The 21,551-nt window shown below is 41.2% G+C and overlaps 1 protein-coding gene across 4 annotated transcripts in view; it reads left to right on the top strand.

Moving 5' to 3' along the window:
- The window catches only part of TEAD1 (TEA domain transcription factor 1), a 269,886-nt gene that overhangs the window by 55,337 nt on the left and 192,998 nt on the right, over nucleotides 1-21,551 (top strand). The window lies entirely within an intron of this gene.

The following is a 21,551-nucleotide window of genomic DNA, read 5'->3' on the forward strand; positions in this document are numbered from 1 at the left end:
TGCTAGAATTAAAGTTGTGTCTGCTTCCAACCCTGCGTGATCTCTAAGCCTCCCTGATGGTTGGCTATCCAACTTCTGCTGAAATGCCCTCACGATAGAGAATGCACTGGGTCCCTAATTCTCAAGGCATGTTGCTCTCCTCATATCTTATGAGATGCCCTGAGGAAAGGGTTTGCCCAGGTGAATAATGCCTGCATGTGTTGCTTATTCCATCCACACGCTGCAGATTCACAGCGCAGCATATTAAAGGCTTTGCAATGCCTGGCACTAAGACAGCCAGTTTAACTTTGTATTACCTAAGGTAACTGGGTCTAACATAGGTGACCACAACTTCCCTCCTGTTTTATTAGTACTTATTAATACATGTTAGCAAGCCTGTATCAGGAGGTTCATCATACTAAGTTAATACAGGACTCATTTATCACTCATAAAACATTTATTAAGCGGCCATGACGTACCAGTCGCTGTTCAGGGTTATGCACGGAGGAGTAAATTGTCTCTTGCTTGTATAGCACTTTATTGTTTACAAAACACTCTCCCAGGCTTTGTCTTGAATTGTCAGCAGAACCTTGTGAGGTTGTATAAATTTTACTGCCATTTCATAGTTGAGGAAACTGAGGCTTCTAGAGATTAAAGTGACTTGTTTAAGGGTATATTCTTTGCAGTGGTGCCATTGGGATTTGAAACTTTTGATTCCCAGTTGAATGTTTTTTTTTTTTTTTTTTCCAAACGGTATTCCATTTGGCTCCAGTTTGGTGAGAGAACCGAGAGAGGTAGGTCTTAAAAACTTGATTGAGAATTGAACTTGTATGAGAGAAATAGAGGTGTTGTGGTTTCTAGAGCAGCGATGGCTCAAGCAGTGCTGAAGGAATTGGAGTATATAGATTAGAGGGAACTTTAAAGGTCTTTCAGGAGGAGCTAAGCCTGTACTCCATGACTTTATGGAGGCTTGCCTACAGTGCTTTTCTACATAGCTCTTTTTTTTTTTTTTTTTTTTGGAGATAGAGTCTTGCCCTGTTGCACAGGCTGGAGTGCACTAGTACAATCATGGCTCACTGCAACCTCCACCTTCCAGTTTCAAGTGATTCTCATGCCTCAGCCTCCCAAGCAGCTGGAACTACAGGCACACACCACCATGCCCGGCTAATTTTAGTATTTTTTAGTAGAGATGGGGTTTCACCATGTTGGCCAGGCTGGTCTCGAACTCCTGGCCTCAAGTGATCCGCCCGCCTCGGCCTCTCAAAGTGCTGGGATTACAGGCATGAGCTACCATGCCCGGCCCCTTTCCTACATAGTTCTAACGCATCCTGGAGGCACAGATCTTTTGATGAGGAGCTTACTACAGCAAAGGTCAGTTTATTTCACTTATACACCATTCTCTTATGTTGAGCTTAGATAGGGTCTCTTAGAATCTTTATCCATTAATCTGAATTCCCTACCTCTGCTGGAACCATACAGCACAAGCCTAATTCTGCTTTTCATATGCTAGCCCATTTAGGTTTTTTCTTTTGAAAAATCTAAAATAATTTTTCTTATCAGATTTGCAGTATGTGTCCAATGTGAAACAATGAGAAAATGTAGAGAAGCAAAATACAGAGAAGCAAAAACTAAAATTTAGAACTATCCGTAATTTCACCACTCATAGATTATTAGTATCACACTACTACTTAGTCTTCCAAAGTATTTTCAGTAGTTTTTGATGTGGGTGTATATTGTTTTTTTGTATGTATGTTTTTTTAAAAAACTAAATTAACCATATATTTGGGGATAATATTTTGTACTTTTCTGGTAGGTGGAATTTTATTAATATCTTTAATATCAATAAATACTTACTGCAATTAATAACAATTTTAAAATAGGATATATAATTTATTCCCGCTTGTCAGATATTTTGTCAGTTCCTTCTCATTTTTTGGCAGTTATAAACCATGCTGTAATAAATATCCTCATAGGTTAATTTCTGCCTTAGACTTTTTTACCTAGACTATAAGTCGAGGTAAACTGTTTCCATTACCTATTCCTAGAAATAAAAAAGTAAAGCCTAAGACTCCAGCCTGAAAATAGCTCCATGGCCCTCTTATTCATTCTCTAGCCTCACTGTCCCCATTTCTCTTAGGATATGGCTTTGTGCCCGTTTGCTGTCTTAAAATCTGCTCACTTTAAACCATTTATCTCTCTACAGTCTCTGGGATCCAGATTGGAGATCCTTTCCTTACCCTGAATGCCACATTTCTAATCAGGATAGCCTGATAGTGCGTTAACTTTTACAGGGCCTTGTCACACTGAGTCATTGAGCTTGTGGGCAACCCAATCCCTTAAGTCTCTCATATGATCTTCTCCATCCTATACTTGTGAGTTGATTTTTTTTTCAGCCCTAAGTGCATGACTTGACATCTATCCTTATTAAATTTCGACCTTATTAAAGTCAGCTGGTCATTATATCCTTTGAGATAGTATCAGGAATAGACTCTATCATCCTTCATAGTCACTATCCCTTCCAACTCCCAGTCACAGGCAAATTCCAGTGTCAAATGATTCAGCAAATCCCAGCAATCATTTCTATCTCTGTCTTCCTTACTGGATTGTAAATTTTTTGAGGCCAAGACCATATCCTATTAATTCTCCTTAAAAACTAGTTCCTACTTCCATTTTGTCACATGTGACATAGCGGATACCCAGGAAATGTTGCCATGTGAATATATATATTTTTGATTTAACTCTGGGGATGAGGGCTTGGTGGTGGTGGGTATCACAGTGGTGAAGAATATAGAGAAGTCTAGGCTGGGTCTCTTGAGGAGCTTCCAGTGAGGAGGAAGAGACAAAAAACTGGCCAGACCATGGGTAATGGATGTAGTAAAGAGAAATTTAAATACTCCTCTGAGGGTACTCAGTTGACTGGAGGCTTGAGCTAATTCTTCAGATGCATTTCGATGTCCTCCAGAAAGGCAGACAGTGGAGGAATTCCTTAGTGGACAGTTGGTGAATGCCCAAGGCTGTGAAAAGTCAGAGTTGGGACTAGGGGAGTGGAAAAGGAGATGATGTTTGCTGGGAGAGTTGACCAGAAACCAGCCACCCAGCTTTTGAGAATTGTGTTGAATAGTGATTGCATAGAATGGTCTTATCTGCTTCTTTTCTGCGAGATATAGAATAAAGATTACCCTCTCTTTTTCTTTTTACATTTATTGAGCTTGAGGCTTGCAAAGCTAATACCTACTTAGGACTGATTACTCTTAGATCAGAGGATGAACTGAAACCAGAATCCAAGAGCTCTGATTCTTCTCACTCTGTGAGTACCTTTAAGCCAGATTCATGGTATGAAGGCAGCAGCATAGCACCTCCATTGACCCACATGGGGGCCTGCCTTGGGCTTCATCAGCCCTTTGGAGTCTCAGATCCCTCACCTGTAAAAGGAGAGTAATACTACCCACTTACCTTTTTGGGTTGTTGTGAAACACACATAAGACAGTATTAGGAGAAGTAAGGTCTGAGGGCTGGGCTTTGGACCCAGCGGCCCCTAGGTAGAGGCCTGTTGAATTGGATGACAGTGAACTTTGCAGCATTTCCTAACCTCAGAAGTTCAAGAGCAGGAGCCTGAGTGTTTTAGGTCCCTGGTATGGCTGTGGATTTCCAGGCATGCAGCAGCTCTGGGGTCCCTGCTTCCTACCCGCCAGTGGTTCCAGCTCTTTGATTAACTGAAAGGGAAATTTTTCTTGAGGAAGTGAAGGAGGTTTCTTTGTGGCCCAGGTCTAGCCATAGGGAATCTGAACACCTAGAGCTCTGTCCCAGTGGCCTTGGGAATTTAACAGCTTCTTCATTGGTGGAACCTTGGTTATTTGTGAAAAGTGAGCTTGCAGGGTTCTGAGGTAGACACTTAATTGATGTCTCCTGCCTCCTGCCTGTGTGCATGGTGGTATCTGTCACACTTCCATCAGCCACGAGAAGGTGAGTTTGTATTTCTATATAGATGCATGCCCTTGTGCATGCTTATTTAAATAACACTTGTTTGTGTGAATGTATGTACATATAGTCTAGTGCCATATAATGATGTTTTGGTCAATGATAATCATATGTACAATAGTGGTCACTTTATAATGGAGCTGAAAAATTCCTATTGTCTAGTGACATCTAATGATCCTGACTCTGTGTAGGCCTAGGCTAATGTGTTTGCTTGTGTCTTTGTGTGTGTGTGGGTTCCCCACCTCCCCCGCCCCCTCTAGGAACAGGGTCTTGCTCTGTTGCCCAGGATGGAGTGTGATCATGTGATAATAGCTTATTGCAGCCTTGAACTTCTAGGCTCAAGTGACCCTCCTGCTTCAGCCTCCCAAGTAGCTGGGACTACTGGCATGCACCACCATGCCTAATTTTTAAATTTTTTGTGGAGGTAGGATCTTGCTATGTTGCCCAGGCTGGTCTTGAACTCCTGGGCTCAAGAGATCCTTTTGCCTAGGCCTCCGGAGTAGCTGGGATTACATTGTGAGCCCCTGTGCCCAGTTATGTCTTTGCTTTTGAAAAGTAAAAAATAAGAAAAGAAAAAAAATTTTAAATAGAAAGCTTATAGAAAAAGACATAAAATATTTTTGTATAGCTGTACAGTATGTTTGTGTTTTTAAGCTAAGTGTTATTACAAATGAGTCAAAAGTTAAAAATTAAAAAATTTGTACAGTTGCAGTGAGCTAAGGTTATTTTATAATTGAAAAAAAATTAAAAATAAATTTAGTGTGGCATAAGAATACACTTTATAAAGTCTACAGTAGCGTACAGTAATATCCTAGGCCTTCACATTCACTCACCACTCACTCATTGACTCGCCCAGAGCAACTTCCAGTTCTGCAAGCTTCATTTATGGGAAGTGCCCTATGCAGGTGTACCATTTTAATCTTTTATACCATATTTTTACTGTACCTTTTCTATGTGTAGCTATGTTTAGATACACAAATACTTACCATTGAGTTACAATTGCCTACAGTATTCAGTATAGTAATATGCCGTACAGATCTGTATCCTAGAAACAATAGGCTATAACTGTACCAAATAGCCTAGATATGTAGTAGGATATACCATGTAGGTTTGTGTAACTGTGCTCTATGATGTTGATGTACGATGACGAAATTGACTGACAACACATTTTGTTAAGCAACATGTGACTGCACATAAACACCTGTGCATTCATAGGCAATCACAACTGCATATACTGAAACACACAAACACACCGCCATATATATTTTTAAAGAATTTGAAAGATCTAAGATTATATTAAATGTAGTTTAGTTTACTTTTGTGTTGATCAAGTGTTACTAAGCTGTAATTAATTTAGTAAAGGAAATTAAAATGGGGATGTGGGGAAAATGTGACTCTGCCTAATTGACAAGAATCTGGGGCCGTCCAGAAAAGCATTATGGCCAGGCAGAAGTTGAAACCTTTGGGAAGTCTGGCCCAGGACTTTAAAAATGTTTTTTCCAGGTTAGAAATACTGAGGGTTTCCATTCTAAAGGATGAAAAGGATCTTCTCCTTTCTCCTTAGCTAGCCAGTAGATTCTGTCTTCCTCTTCTGTCCTCCAGTTCCTTTTTGGTTCATTCACTCTGAGTCTCATCTGAATAAGCATTAGGGGAAGGGCTTCCTGGAGGATTCGAGAAGGGCAAGGAAGAAGTGGAAAAAAAGAAATCTTATCCCAGTGCTGTGGTTCTTTGTCATCCCTGGTCCCTGTCCTTGGCAGAATCACACAGCTACAAAGTGGTGGAATGTGTATTCCAACCAGACCTCTGTGTCATGCTCCCTACCAAACTCCCAACTCTTTGGGCTGATCTCTGCCCGCCCTCCTTGTCGCCTTTCCTGGTTCGATTTTTTTTTTTTTTTTGGGTGCTTACTGTGTGCTATGCACTGTTCTGGATTCCGGGGTTATAGCTGTGACCAAGGCAGACGTATGCTTGACATATGTTAACCATGAGGCATGTATCCCCTGGTCCCACCACCACTCTGCTCCCCATGATTTCTATACATATATCTTTCTATCACAACAGTTACTGGGTTGCATTAGAGTTATCTCTTGGTGTATCTGCCTCTCTCACTGGACTGTGAAATCTTTGAGGGAGGAGTTAGTTACTTTTCTTCATCTCTGCATCACAGAACCCTGCCTGAAGTTGGCTGCATGCTTGTTTAAGGCTAATTGAACAAATGCTTGCGTGCCTTTTATGACACACAACTAAATTGTGAGCAATCCAGGTACCTACCACTTCTGTGTCTCAATTGGTCCGACAGAACTAGTACATAATAGGCCATGTTTTATCCTCCAGCTAGACATCTAGAGAAGTAAATAAGCCTTCAAGTGCTTCATCACTATGTGTGAATTGTGAAGAAAAACTTTTATTAAAACGTTAATATGATTGTGATAATTGTTTACTCTGGCAAGTAGTTTGCCTCTTGGATTCCTCTCTGTGAATCTGCCCATAATGTCCTGAAATTCCAAATGTGTCCTTTTCTCTTCCTCTCATTTACTATTTCTATTCAAAACTGGAATATGTGGACATGTGTACAGCCTTTTAAGACCAAAGGCTTTACGTTTTCTAGCTTTTTGTTTTGTTTTGTTTTTGTCATTGCCCTACCTAGAACAAACTTCAGGAAAGATAGGTTTGTACAGTAGTGGTGTATCTTAAGGTAAAAATGAATTCAGTTTTTTAAAGAAAAAATAGGGATTTAAAATGTTATTTGCATTTAAGCTTTTAGATATTTTGCTGAATTCAAAAAGTTATTGTAAAGTGGGATACAAATAATCACCTGTCCTCCTTTGAAGATGCAATTTATTAGTGATTGTCTTTAAATCTAAAAAATGTGCGTCTATGAATATTTATTGTATTCTAAGTTTCAGTTGCAGGCATAATCCTTAAAGCTTGTGAATGATGCTTGAATATATTAAATTTAGGATTTATATGAAACTTAATGGCCTTATGGAGTGCAGTAGGCTCCAGCTGGAACCTAAGCTTTTGATTCTTATCCATTCACAAAGAAATACAGGTAAAGCAGAAATTTAAAAAGCAGAGAATGTCTCCTTGAAATGGCCAAATGAATCTTCTCTTTTTACTTTAAAAATTTACCTATAATTTTCTTATAGGATCTCCTTTTGAAAAGTGCCTTTTAAAATAGCTGGGCAGAATTGTAATACCGTCTTTTTTTATTTTGTTAGAAATAGTCTTCTTCTTTGGAAACAAAAATGGTGTTAGAACATTTGTATCTATATGTATGTATTAAATATAGTCAATAATACTTTATGGGACTTGAAGAAAAATTTAATTCTTGGGCAGTCCAGCTGTAAGCCAGAAGTCTACTTGTTCTGTTGGACAGGTGAATGAAGTAGAAAAAGAATATTAATTTACTTTGAGGGCTATCTAAAAACGTCATGTTTCAGCTCTCTTGTTTTCAGATGAGGAGACGGAGGCCTAGGTAGGGGGAAAAAAGGAATTGCTCAGTTACATTATTGTTGTATCTTATCTTACCTAGCAGAAGTTAAAACTTCTCAGAGTCAGACTGTGTGTTTATACATCCCTATCTTTGCAGTTCACATAAGTCCTTAATAAGGATGGTATGACTAAAATCAATGAAAGACTAAGCAAAAAAAAAAAAAAGTAATCATCTCAGGTCCTCAGATATCTTTTACCTGTGATATTTCTTGGTGAATGAGTAAGACTCAAGACCTTAGGTTTGTGCAAGGACTTTGCTTACTGATGGAGAATTCCCAGACAGCTCACAAGCAAGTGTGTGTCCTCTACTTACAACTGTCCCTTGTCATTTCAGCATTACCTGTTTGGAGCTGTTCCGCATTGGGTTTGCCCTAAAGCTAAATTTAAGTCATGTTGGCAGTCTTTTGTGCTTTTCAGTTGCAGCTCTATATTCTGGCAGCTTACAGCTTGTGGGGCTCAAGTCTGGATGTGCCTAGCTTATGCATGCCTTTTAGTGTCACTCTTACCATTTGCTCGGTAATTGGAGGGAAAAAAAGAGGAAACATTTTGCTCAGTAGCAAATCAAAAATTCTTTTCTCCTATGTGAAACATAAACCAAGAGTAAGGGTGGAGGTGTATATAGAGAAGCATCGTAAGGGTGATGTATTAGTCCATTTTTACGCTGCTGATAAAGGCATACCTGAGACTGGGTAACTTACAAAGAAAAAGCGGTTTAATGGACTCACAGTTCCATGTGGTTGGGGAAGCCTCACAGTCATGTCAGAAGACAAAGGGCAGCATGGCGGCAGGCTAGAGAGAATGAGAGCCAAGCGAAAGGGGAAACCCCTTATATAAAACCGCCGGATCTCATGAGACATTCACTACCACAAGAACAGTATGGGGGAAACTGCCCCCATGATTCACTTATCTCCATTTGGGTCCCTCCCACAACGTGGGAATTATGGGAGCTATGATTCAAGATGAGATTTGGGTGGGTACAAAGCCAAACCATATCAGATGGTTAAGTAATTTATATGGCAGAAATACATAGAATAAGAAATACTGTGCATGTACCAGCTGCCTTAAAGCATGGAAAATGGAGTAGGGGAAGAGAATCAATTACTGCCCCGTACCTTCTGAGCTGACCCCTAAGTATTGATAAAAATTTAGCATCAATAAATATTTAGCAGCCTTGAAGAATGTTTTCTAATTTTAGCCCAAAGAATAGGTGTCTGACAAATTGATCAAATTGCAATTTAAACTTCTGTTCCTGTAAAGAAGAAAATACTCCTTTGATATCAAGAGAATTTGAAGAGGTGGCGTGTCTCAGCCCTTGCATCATGTCTGACACCTGAATCTTAGCCCCGGGATACCAGAAGGCAGGCACAGAACTTTAACTCTGTACATGTGTAGATTCTGCAAATCACCTTGTCCACATATAGGATCTCCCTTTTTCTAGTAGAGGATGTGGCAAGAATCTTCCTGTGACTCATCTGTAGTTGGATGCTTTTCCTTTCAGTTTCAGATGAAAAAATCTTTGAATTTTCTGTATTTACTTGCCTTGCTAATCACTCCTTAAGACAGCCTGGCATGTGGGCTCTGAAAATCAGAGCAGTATTCCAGCCCCTCCCTTTTCATCAGTTAATTAATTAATTCTATATTTATTAAAGGTGATGTGTGCCAAGCCAGGTCCTAAAGACACACTCCAGTAAGACAAGGTTGCTGCCTTCGTGGAGTTTGACACTGGGGAGATAGACTTGTTGATGGGCAGTTGCAGAGATGCTCTGATATAAGGGCATGGTGCTGTGGAAACAGGCACAGGGCAACTCAGCCTGACATAGGTATCCAGGAAGGCTCCATGGAGGAAGTGATAGCTCTGTTGAAATGAGAAGATGGTTGGAAAGATACAAGGGGTGACTCTGTGTATGTGTGAAGCATCTGTTGGAATATGAGTGCTCCAGCACTAAGAGTTATGTTTAGGTTACACTGTGAGTATAATTTGACTTGGTCTGATTGCTTTGCTTTGAGGTCTCATTCTATCTATCTATCTATCTATCTATCTATCTATCTATCTATCTATCAGTCATCTATCTCTGTCATCTATCTACAATCTTTTTAATTGTGATAAAGTACACATAAAAGTTACCATCTTCATTTTTAAGTGTACAGTTTAGTGGTATTAAGTGCATTGACATTGTTTTGCTATCGTCACCACCATCCATGCACAGAACTCTTTCTATCTGCAAAACTGAAAATGTCTATTAAACAATAACTCTCCATTCCTTCCTCCTCCTAGCCCTTGTCAACCACCATTCTACTTTCTGTGAATTTGACTACTCTAGGTACCGCATATGAGTGGAATCCTACTGTATTTGTCCTTTTGTGACTGGCTTAATTCACTTAGCATAATCTCCACAAGATGTATTCTTGTCATGGGTGTCAGAATTGCCTTACTTTTCAAGGCTGGATAATATTCAAGGTCCCATTTTATTAAAACCTCAAGCATATGTGAAATATTCACTGATCAACACATTAACGAGCTCTCTATTCCCTTTACTGATAAGTCATTCATGCATTTGTCCCTCTCTCCCTCTGTTACTGATTACATGTTAGGTGCCAGACATCGGGCTAGTTGCTGCAAATACAAAGAACACCTGTATCTACTCCCCATCCCAAATATTGGTCCATCAGGGAGAGAAGCCCAATGAATTATTAAACAATATTAGTGAAAGAGTAGTTGTATGTATAAAGTACTGTGGGACTTAACAGGTAACACAAACAAAAGCTGCATGGGAAAGCCAAATAAGGCTTTACCAAAGAGGTAGCTATTGAATCGGCCTCTGAAGTATTCGTGGGAGCTTTGTAGGTGGCAAGGAAAGGCATTTCAGATAAGAGGAACAGCATAACAGTGGCTTGGGAGTCTTGTCTGTACACATAGGCAGTCTTATGTGGTGGTTATCAATTAAACTCTGGAGTCAGACTGTCTAGATTTAAATCCTGGCTCTTCCACTTCTCTGAGTGATGAGGCAATTTATTTTCTTTCCATGCCTTAGTTTCCTCATCTCTAAAATAGGAATAACAGTAGTACTTTTCTCATAGTATTGTTATGGGTATTAAATGAGTCAAGACATACAAAGTGCTTAGAACAGGGTTCTCTAGAAGTGTTAGCTACTGTGATTGATTATTGCTAGTGTAATGTTATTGCTAGTGTAATGTTTGAGGGACTATCAAGTCATTTGGTCTACGTAAAATAGGATATAATGTGTGTATGTGAAAATTGTCACTAGACATAAAGTTGGTGTATTAGTCTGTTTTCATAGTGCTATGAAGACATACCTGAACCTGGGTAATTTATAAAGAAAAGAGGTTTGTCTCACAGTTCTGCTTGGTTAGGGAGGCCTCAGGAAACTTATAATCATGGTAGAAGACAAAACAGGTACGTCTTACATGGCGGCAGGAGAGAGAAGTGAGTGCCAAGCAAAGGGGGAAGCCCCTTATAAAACCATCAGATCTTGTGATAACTCATTCACTATCACAAGAACAGCATGAGGGTAACTGCCCCCCGCCCCGTGATTCAGTTGCCTCCCACCAGGTCACTCCCATGACACATGGGGATCATGGGAACTACAATTCAAGATGAGATTTGGGTGGGGACACAGCCAAACCATATCAGTTGGCGGTTGCCTCGGTGGATCCTGATGATAAAGGATTCAAGTATCCCCATATCTGTGACTTCTAAGCTTTCTTCTTGTATTCAAGGGCTTGAATGTCTGAACTTGTATCTGATGTTTACTTAAATTTTCTTTTTAAAAATATTGGAATCCTTTCTTAAAAATTGCAAAAACAATGGAACATTAAAAAAAGTATAAGACAGAAAACTGCAATATCACTGTCCTAACTTAGTAACTATTTCCTTTTTATTTTCATTTTGTGTAGCTATATGCATAAAACTAGTTATAATCATGTAATTTTGCTTTGCTTTTAAAAATTCATATTCTATGAGAAATTTTCCCTTATGTTTTAGTTCATTTTAATTATTCTTGTAAATGAATGCCCAGATTTCCTTTGCATTCATGTACTGTTTTTTTTAAGTCATTCTCTTTTTCATCATATTATAGTTGGTTTTATAATCTACATCTTTCTGCTCATAATTTTTGTCTTCTAATGAATTTTCTCTTTTTGATAAATTTCTAGGGTTAGGATTGCTAGGTCAAAGGATTTAAGCCTTTTGAGGCTCCCAATAAAGGTAGCTAATTGGATCTTCACATCCACACCACCAGCAGCATATTTTCTATGTCATATTCACTAGAGATGTGATTATAGTCTTTAAAGTCTTGCTGATTAAGAGGTTTCAAATAACCCCTTGAGTTTGCTTGAATTTGCCATTTTTCTCCCTCCTAGTGATCATGCATATTTTCCCATATGCTTATTCTGCTCTGTAATTGTCTATTCATCTCCTCTTTCTGGTTGTGTTCTTGATATTTTCCAATATAAATCTGGATTGTTTATTTACCTTATTAGTTCTGTGTTGGAGAAAAATGCAGGTTCAGGATATTAAAGAGGAGGTCAAAAAGTCTTTTTTCCCCCTGCCTTGCAGTAGCAAGGCTCTCATCCTTGCAGTTGTGGTTCTGGGAAAGCAGAAAGAAGCACAAGCTTTTGCCGTGTGCCAGAGCTCCTGGGATCACAGTGGCCAGAGTCTGGGCTCTCCAACAGCCTTGTTTTTCAGCTGCCTTGCTTTTCAGCAGAAAAATCATGTGGCTGTCTGTTACCTCAGCTCTAATTGTGTGTACACTTTGTTTAGAGGGCCTGGCCTGCTCCTTATGTCCCACAAGCACCTGATACAGAGCCAGCACACAGTAGGCAGTTTCTTTTCACCCACCATAGATCAGAGGTTGGAATGCACCTTTCTTGACATCTTCATCTGTCTCCTGTCCCCTTTACAGCATGACTGTTTTAAGAGGTCTTGTAGCTATTCTTTGATTACCTCTAGTGATGGGAGGCTTACTGTCTCACAAATACATTTAGACTTTGAGTTCAAGGTGTGATGAACCTGGGTTTGAATTTCAGCTTGACCACTGACTAGTGACATGATTCTGGACAAATAATATTTCTAAACTTCATTTTATTTATCTGAATAACAGATAGTAATATTTCTACCTCTTATAATTGTGATGAGGATGAAGTGAAATAATAAAAGTAAAGTTCTGGACTCTAAAGAAGTCAAACTCATAAAAAGTAGAGTAGAATGGTGGTTACCAGAGGTTTTGGGGGTGAGAGGGTGGGTAGGGAAAGGGGAGCTTGATCAAAGTGTGCAAAGTTTCTCTTAGGAGGAATAAATTCTGGTGCATAACATGGTGACTGTAGTTAATAATAATTATGGCATATTTCAAAATGGCAAAAAGAAGAATTTAAATGTTCTTATCACAAAGAAATGATACCTATTGAAGGTGATGGATATGTTAATTCATCAGATTGGATCATTCCACAATATATACATGTATGGAAATATCACATTGTACCCCATGAACATATACAACTATTATTTGTCATTCAAAAATAAAACTTTAAAAAAGGAAAGTCTTGACTCCTACTCCTCACATAGTGTCAAGTAAATATTAGCTGTGAATATTAATTTTATTTCCTGATACAAGGTGTATTTCCTTAAACTTTTGCCATCTATTAGAATCTCAGTGATTTGGCAAAGAAGCCATAGCTCAGCCTCCAGCTCTTATAAGTGGCCTGGAATTTGGAGTATATTCTTCTGTAATGGAGATGTGGGAGGGTATTGTCTTTGAGCTGATTCCAGAGTGGCCCGTGGTCCAGCGTTGGGGCTGGGCAGTGCTGTAATACGTCCAGGCTAGCACCTTCTTGGTTTTCAGAGTCTGATTATAGAGACCTCTTGTTTGTCCTTCTCTTTCTTGGCTGGTATTCTTGCCTTGGCATCCCTGATAGAAGATAGACAAAAACATTTAGAAGAAATGAAACTCTGATCCACATACTAGTTATCTGTTCCCCTCCGCAGAAAAGGGCTTAGTTTAGCAAAGAGAGGTAAAGGTAGAGATCATACTTCTAAATTCAAAGCAATATATGTCGAGCTTATTGACAGCACTCAATAAATGTTGCTTTTATTAATATTACAGGTAAGCCAATACGAGGGTGGCCTGGGCATAGGGTAGGCAGGACCTAACTCTTCTCTTATCCCCAGACTTTAGTATTTCAGTATTTTTGATGAGAATCTGATTAATGATCTGAAAGTTCCTCAAAGTCTCCTGTGATTTAAGCAGATAGCTTTTATCCTTGGGGAACCAATATAATTAGTATTAGAACTAGGTTCATGAATCTTAAGATTATGGAGTTCATCTTTGTCCAGCCCATCTCACTATGCTTTGTAGAGAATAACTTAGCAGAAACAGCCCCCTGCTAGGCATCTTGGTAATTGCTTCCTAATAACTGTTAATTTTTGGTTTCACAACTAAAATATTAGGGAGTCTGGTGAATTTAAGAAATAGTGTTGAAGTGATGGCAATTGAGATTTTAAAAGTTGCCTGTATGACAAATGAAACAGATTTAAGGTGGGGGAAAAGGTTACCCATGAACGGGGTGGTATTGAAAATATTTAACAACCAGTCCAGAAGGGCATTGGCACAGTAGAAACTACACTGCAGGCCCCTTGATTTGCCGGACACCTATCCTTGTTGAATAGTGAGGAGACCTTGGGACACTATGAAGGGGACAGAGCATTCACTGGGGCTTGGGGCACTGACTCTTTACACGCTGTTATGGAAGTATTTCAGTATTTTAAACAACCAGTATAGTTGTACCAGTCGGGTACTGGAGGTGGTGTGGGAGAGTGTCTGAAACTGGCAGGTGTTCAGAGGTGTTGATAGATTCTTCACTTGTCATCTTTAATTCATTGCTGAGAAAACTTCAGTTGCGCTAGGCCAGATTATCCCCAAAGGCGTTTGGACAGTGTCACATTAGAATTTAGGGCTATTTAGAAAGCACTGAGACATGTCCTTTTTTTCAGAAAATACTGTGTATACAGTGTGAGAGGCACACAGCCTCTGTCTTCATGAGGTCCCCAGTCTATCGGTGGCCTTGAAATTTTTCTGCTCTTTGACTGTAGGCTAGGAATCTGTCCTTGAGAAATGATTACAAGGATGTTTGCTACAACAGTGAAAAGTTGGGCAAAATCTAAATGTCCAAGCATGAGAAAAGAGCTAAATAATAGCATATCCACCCCCCAGAATATTATGTACCTCTTAAAAATCACAGACACAGAGAAGTTTTCAGGACTCAGGAACTATTTCTGACTGTGAAATGTTAGGTGGGCAATAAAAACCTAAAGCTATAAGGAATAATTAGTGTAAGAGAGGACATCAAAATGCATGGGTAGCACTGATTATTATTTGATGGTGGAATATGGGTAAAGTTAATTTTCTTTGTGGATGTTTCTATATGTTCCACTTTTTTTGGTCATCTATGGGTATGAACTTTTATAACTAGAGGTGTTCCAGAAATATTTTTAAAAACCCGATTAAAAATTTAAAAATTATTGTATAATTAGTGAGTGGGTGAACATGTTGGATTTAAACTTGGAGAAGCACATTTGGAGGTTGTATTTATCTCGTGTAAAGAAAGCTGCTGACTCGGTGGGATAAAAATAAGAGGCCTAGGTCAGCCTCCTCGCGTTGAGGCACCTGGCTCCCCCAGGCTTCCAGACTGCACGGGTTCTGAGAGGCCCTAATGGGCTTGTTGAAAGGTTCTACTTGGCTTCTTATTAATGTCCCTCCCTGAGCAGTGCTCTGCTCTGCTGGCTAACCTTGTCGGAAGGTTACCCGTGGCTCTCCAGGGCTCGGCTAATTTTAAACCTGGTCAGGGAGTGTGGTGGCATTGCTGTGCAGAGACACGAACAGCTCCCTGGGAGACACCGCTGGGGAAAGATGAGTCGAGTCTACAGTTTTTTCTCATCCTCCTGTAAGTGACCAGGCACGCTGAACAAGCAAAGAGACCTGGGATAATAATGAGAGCTTTTATGGTAAAAACCAGGATTATTAAAGATCTTTTAGCAGTGTCAATGCTGGTTGATAATTGCACGGTGTGATGTGCCCTGCATGAACTGTGTCAATTCTGGCCACACTAGGAGTAGCAAGGTGAATGAGATCCTCTCTTCTGGAAACTAGACTTTGGCTGCTTTTAAAGACAGAATGAAACTACAGTGAATTTCACTACTTATTCGGTATTATTTTAAATTTGCAGGACTCACACTCCACTGGTGATAAGTTCTTCTATGAAATTTTTGATCAATTTGATTGGGAGAGGGCTGTTTCTGAAAAGCTAAAAAAAATTTAAAAACACAGAATCGCTGCCTGTCTGCATGTCAACTGCTGGTCTGGCTGCCTCTAAAATTGTCATTTTAAGGGGTTTTTTTTTTTTTTTGGACTGTTTGCAGTGGAGTCTTGTTCAGAATACGGCTGTGTCTTATAATACGTGCAACCCTGATATTGTAAAATGAAATATAAATCAATAACTGCAAAATAAGGTGACAATTGAGAACCTTTTCCCCATCAAAATTAATTGTTTAAAAAAAAAACTTAGCCCATATTTTTCTGCTTAGAATTTTTTTGTCCATCTACCTTTCACCACCTTCAGGTTGGGAATCTAAATGTGCCTGTTAGAGTTGGCTCTGTCTTCTCCTGCCAAGGCATTCACAGCTTCTTTTGCCCGTACGGGATTACAATGGGAAACCCATTCCACCCAGTGGATGGCCTGGTCTTGAGGCTTACCTGCCTGGCTTAAGGAAGTGCATCTTTTCTTGTAGCTGGGCCTGTACCCACCCACTCATAAAACAGTTGCTAGGAGCAAATTACAGAGGCATTGTGTGTGGAGTAAACCAGGATGAAAGAACAGTGGATGGAGAATCAATACCCTCCTAACTCCCTACAGTGATTGAAGTTAACTTTATTTGAAATATCCAGGCTGGGCCAGACCACATCAAGCTAGCAGCATTCTTGCACGAGAGTAGCACGGGAATGAACTTTGATTTCATTTTAGGGAAGAAGAAAAAATAATGAATAAATGCTTTTTATTAGCCTTTTCCCTTCCCTTGAAGTCCTACCTCTTCTACATAAACCTAATTAGCTTCGACATGTTTGGATTTAGTTTTGAGAAAATTAAAGCTGAGTAATATTAGGAATTTGTTCAGTGGGAATACTTGTTAAAACCTTCATTGACCCAAATCTGACTTATAAATGGTATTAAATAAGCAAACTAAAGAAAACTTCATCCCCGTCTTGTCCTAAAATAATATTTTTAAAAGCATATTCAGAGTTAAGTATAATATAAATATGTTACCCTGATTAGGTACTAAATGAGTTACTGAAGAAGCTGTAGTGGCGGTATTGAGTGTAGTTATGAATTTAATGTTCTTTTCTTAAAAACCAAGTCCTCTTTGACACATGTTCAAAGGTCTTCCTTTTTTTTCTTCTCCTGAGCTGCTCTTTCTCACCTCTGGGGCACTTCCCTCCTACACTTGGCCCGCATGCGTGGTTTAGGCAGGCCCACTGTTATTTTTGTGGTAACCTGACACTTTGGGCCCAGCGCAGCCCCCTGGCCCTTGTGGGAGGTGAACTGGCTGAGAGCCAGGCTGCGTTCTCCCAGGATGAGCTGCTGCTGAAGCAGGCTGGGCTGAGGGCTGTGGGCAGGCTGCAGCAGGGGCTGGGATGCCACAGACCAGGGGGGCTGGGGGTTCACCAGTGAAGACCTCAGACTGTGGGGCTCAGCAGGTGGCAGGCCCTGCCTGAGGTTAAAGAAAGGTGGAGTTGGTTGTTGAGGCCACAGACCAGGTGGTCAGGGTGTTTGGAAACCTGAGGAAGGTTTTGAGGCCAGTGAGTCTCTTTTATCTCACTCTGTGGTTCTAGTCTAAGGTATGCCTGAGGCCGTCCTTGTAGTTCCTTAGACAAGGATGAATTTCTTAAGAATCATCAAAATTGTATTCACATTTTAGGTTAAAATAAAGCAAATGGTTATTTGTTGAGCTGGGCTAGGGGGCTGGAGTGGGGTGCAGAAATGAATGGGAAATAGTGCCTACCTTTGAAAATTTGCGGTATAGCAGGGAAGAAGGTGGATATATTAGCAGTAATTATTATTATTTTTTAATTTTTAAAATTTTTATTTTTTATTTATTTTTTGAGACGAAGTCTTGCTATGTCATCCAGGCTGGAGTGCAGTGGCACAATCTTGGCTCACTGCAACTCTGCCTCCCGGGTTCAAGTGATAATCCTGCCTCAGCCTCCTGAGTAGCTGGGATTACAGGCACCCGCCACCACACCTATCTAATTTTTTGTATTTTTAGTAGAGATGTGGTTTCACTATGTTGGCAAGGCTGGTCTTGAACTCCTGACCTCAAGTGATCTGCCTGCCTAGGTCTCTCAGAGTGCTAGGATTACAGGCGTGAGCCACCACGCCTGGCCTATTAGTTTTGTTGATCAGCTATTTGAGAATCTACGGTGTGTCTGGCACAGTTAAGACATACTACCCATGCTAATCTCTAAGCATTTAGATAAGATAATATATGCATTGACTGTTGATTGAGATATTCTGTTAATACTTTCATGGATCATCTCATTTAATCTTTACATCAGGTGGCTAATAACGTTCCAGTTTTCATGAAAAGAAATGTAGGCACAGGTAATAAGTGGAGGAATCAAAATTCAAACTCTTTGGGATTCTAAAACTCAATATTCTCTTTATGTATATATAACTGCTCTGCCATATGGATTCTCCAGATGTCCAAGGTGATCCCTGCAATTTTTTTTTTTTTTTTTGAGGCAGAGTCTTGCTCTGTTGCCCAGGCTGGAGTGCAGTGGCGCGATCCTGGCTCACTGCAACCTCCACCTCCTGGGTTCAAGTGATTCTCCTGCTTCAGCCTCCCAAGTAGCTGGGACTACAGGCACCCGTCACCACGCCCGGCTAATTTTAGTATTCTTAGTAGTGATGAGGTTTCACCATATTGGCCAGGCTGGTCTCAAACTCCTGACCTCAGGTGATGCACCCGCCTCTGCCTCCCAAAGTGCTGGGATTACAGGTATGAGCCGCTGCGCCTGGTCTAATCCCTGCAATTCTTAGAAATACCTACCAAGGACAATATCAGCAAAAGTTTTTTGAGTTCCAACAATCTGTCAGGTATTGGGAGAGCCCCAGGCACCTGAAGGAGTGGAGTAGGTGGCCGGCTGTGTCCAGGCATCTTGGAGTGCGTGTGCAGCTAGAATGTTGGGGTTCTGGATGGGTGGCTGGAGGAGCAGGCTGAGAACAGGTGTGAAAGGCCGGGGGTCTCATAATGCACTTCAGTCCTGAGTGAGTGGGGATCTGCTGAATGACTTCAAGTGAGTGTATGATGAAAGTCCTATTTGCATTTTAGGAAAACCTTTCTGACTGCGGGATAGTGTAGGAGACACTTGCTAAAAATACGTCTCCTGGGATTCTGATTCAGTATTTCTGGCATAAAGCTGGGAATCTCTATGTTTAAGAAGCCACCCGTATCATCTTGTATAACCAGGCTTGGGGACTAGGTTGTTGGCAGTGGCGAGAGTGTGGGGAGGCGGGGGACAGCTCAGCTCTGGCAGAGGGCTGAGGCAGAAATGGTGCGGTCCTTTCCTTGAGACAGGAGCAAAGTTAGTGGGGTAGAGAGGAGCAGAGGGGATCCAGGGGAGGCAGGGGGACTGGGGGTCAAATGGACGTTCTTGGTGATCATTTAGATCAGGAGGGGAGGAGGGGAACCTAGGATAATGGCCCTCCCTTTGGGTTATGCTCCAGCCAGTTTACCTGAGAAACATCATCTCTGAGAGGAGGCTGTGGGATTCTCCCAGGACCTGGGAATCCTTTTGGATTTTCATGGGGACTTTTACAGATAGATCCTTAATCAGCAATGTGATGTTGAAGGTGTCAGGGCCCAGTGTGCCAGAACTGTGGGTGTGTGAGGATTTGCACTGGTTTGTTTTGCCTGTGGGGGACTTTTGGCTTCTGAAGTCACATCCCCTACGTAGAGTCACCTTTAGGCAGTTGGATTGAGAGGGAATCTGCACCTGGAAGTCTCCCTGAGAGGGAGGGCTTTAGTGGCCATTTGTAGGTGTAATTGGAAATGGATTACATTTTAATTAAATCTAAGGGGCTGAGAGCTCATCTTGTTCCTCTACCAGGGTTAACAGAATCTGTAGAAGGATGTAGCCTTGGAAGGAAATATATTCCCCCTGCCTGACACTCCATCCACCTTTTTCCCTAAAGAAACTTGTGCGTGTGTGCTGGGGACCCGTAGAAAATGTGGATTTAATCAAGGTGTGGCCTTTGCATATTTTACTGAATTCAGCAGACTAATTTGCTGGGGTTTATCAGAGGGGAGGGAGAGGAGACTGCTGGCTGGAGAGGGCTCACAGCACCCTGGGCCATGGGGAAGTGAAGGCAGGAGAAGGCGCAGGCCTGATGTCAGACGTGAGCGCATCAGACTTTCTGTCCGTACCTCTCTTGGACTGGGCGTCTTGCCCCCACTGAATGCCCTTACAGTGCTTGTGGACGGCTTAGAGTGGTTTTGTGCCCACAGCAGGTGCTCCAGTAATATTTGTTCATTTGAATGAGTGGTTTAATTGAGGGGGGAACAGTAGTTACTCACTTATCCTGCCTCAGTCTGTCTTCAGCTAAGGTGCCAAGATTCTTTCTCTTGCTGAACTTGAACTGGATGTAAACCAAGGACCAGGTTTACATTTTGAGGATTGGGATGGGGTGCGGGTGGGGCTTTAATTGGCCCCTGAATTTGCATCTCTCAATGTGAGACCTGTTTTGCATCTGCTCCATCACCATGTCATCATTAAATGGTAGACTGTATTTGTCATTTAAAGGGTGGGGACTTGCTTCTGTTGGTGATCATTGGGACCCAGTTGACATTTGTGAACCGGCAGTGTTGCGTGTTTTTGGTTAAATTCATGCTCGTGTTGGCATTAGTTGGTGTTTTCACATTGGCCAAATGCAGACGCATGTCTGTATAAGCATAGCAGCCTGGTTCCCATATTGGGCTTGAGTGTGACCCTGCTGTCAGCTCACAGCCTCTCTTTAGGGATGAGGGGAGTATGTTGAGTGCTTGAAGACAAAGTCTGATGAGCATTCATTAGAATGGCTGAGTGATCAGGTACCTAGCAGAGTTAATCCCATGGCTCTGGGTTGTTGAAACAAACACACCTTTATAAACTTGGAACACTGAAGGGAGACGCCACATTGTAGTATTTCAGTTTATCTAGAGAAGTGTTCCCGCCTTGGACCATACTGAAAATACTTTTGATTTAAAAGTTCAGATTCCAGATATATAACGTTCTCTGTTCTTCACCCTTTATCTTCCCAAGTAGACAGACAGACAGACACACACACGTACACCTTCAGGAGTTGCTCACACACTCCTGGTGTTTCTGGTGTTTTCGTGCTTTTTGTATGAAACAGTCCACCTTTCGTCATGGCCTGTGAGGCCCCCTGTGATTGACTCAGCTTACATTTTCAGCCTCTGCTCTAGCCTTTCTGCTTTCTTGCTTGGCTCTCTCTTCCCCACATCTCCTCCACTAATACTTGGCCTATGAGTCTGGCTTAGCCTTTCAGACCAGCCTAAATGCCACCCCCCTGAGAAACTCTCATTGATCCGAGAGACAGAATAAACTCCTCCAACAGCACCCTATTGATTCCTCCATTGCATCAGGTGACATATTTATTCACCTGTTCATATTCACCCATTGACTCATTATTTCTGGCAACCATTCAGTCCTCTTTTTTGGGGAGCAGTTGCCATGTGCTAGGCATTCTGCTGAATGCCAAACATAGAAAAATGGCTAGGCTGGGTGAGGTGGTTCATGCCTGTAGTCCCAGCACTTTGGGAAGCTGAGGCAGGAGAATCGCTTGAGGCCAGCAGTTTGAAATGAACCTGGGCAACATAGTGAGGCCAAAAAACCAAAATAATTAGCTGGGCATGGTAGCATGTGCCTGTAGTCCCAGCTACTTGGGAGGCTGAGGCAGGAGGATGGCTTGAGCCCTGGAGGCTGAGGCTGCAGTGAGCTGTGATCCATGCCACTGTATGTACTCCAACCTGA

Source organism: Pan paniscus, chromosome 9 (assembly GCF_029289425.2).
Source record: "Pan paniscus chromosome 9, NHGRI_mPanPan1-v2.0_pri, whole genome shotgun sequence".
Classification (NCBI taxonomy): Eukaryota; Metazoa; Chordata; class Mammalia; order Primates; family Hominidae; genus Pan; species Pan paniscus.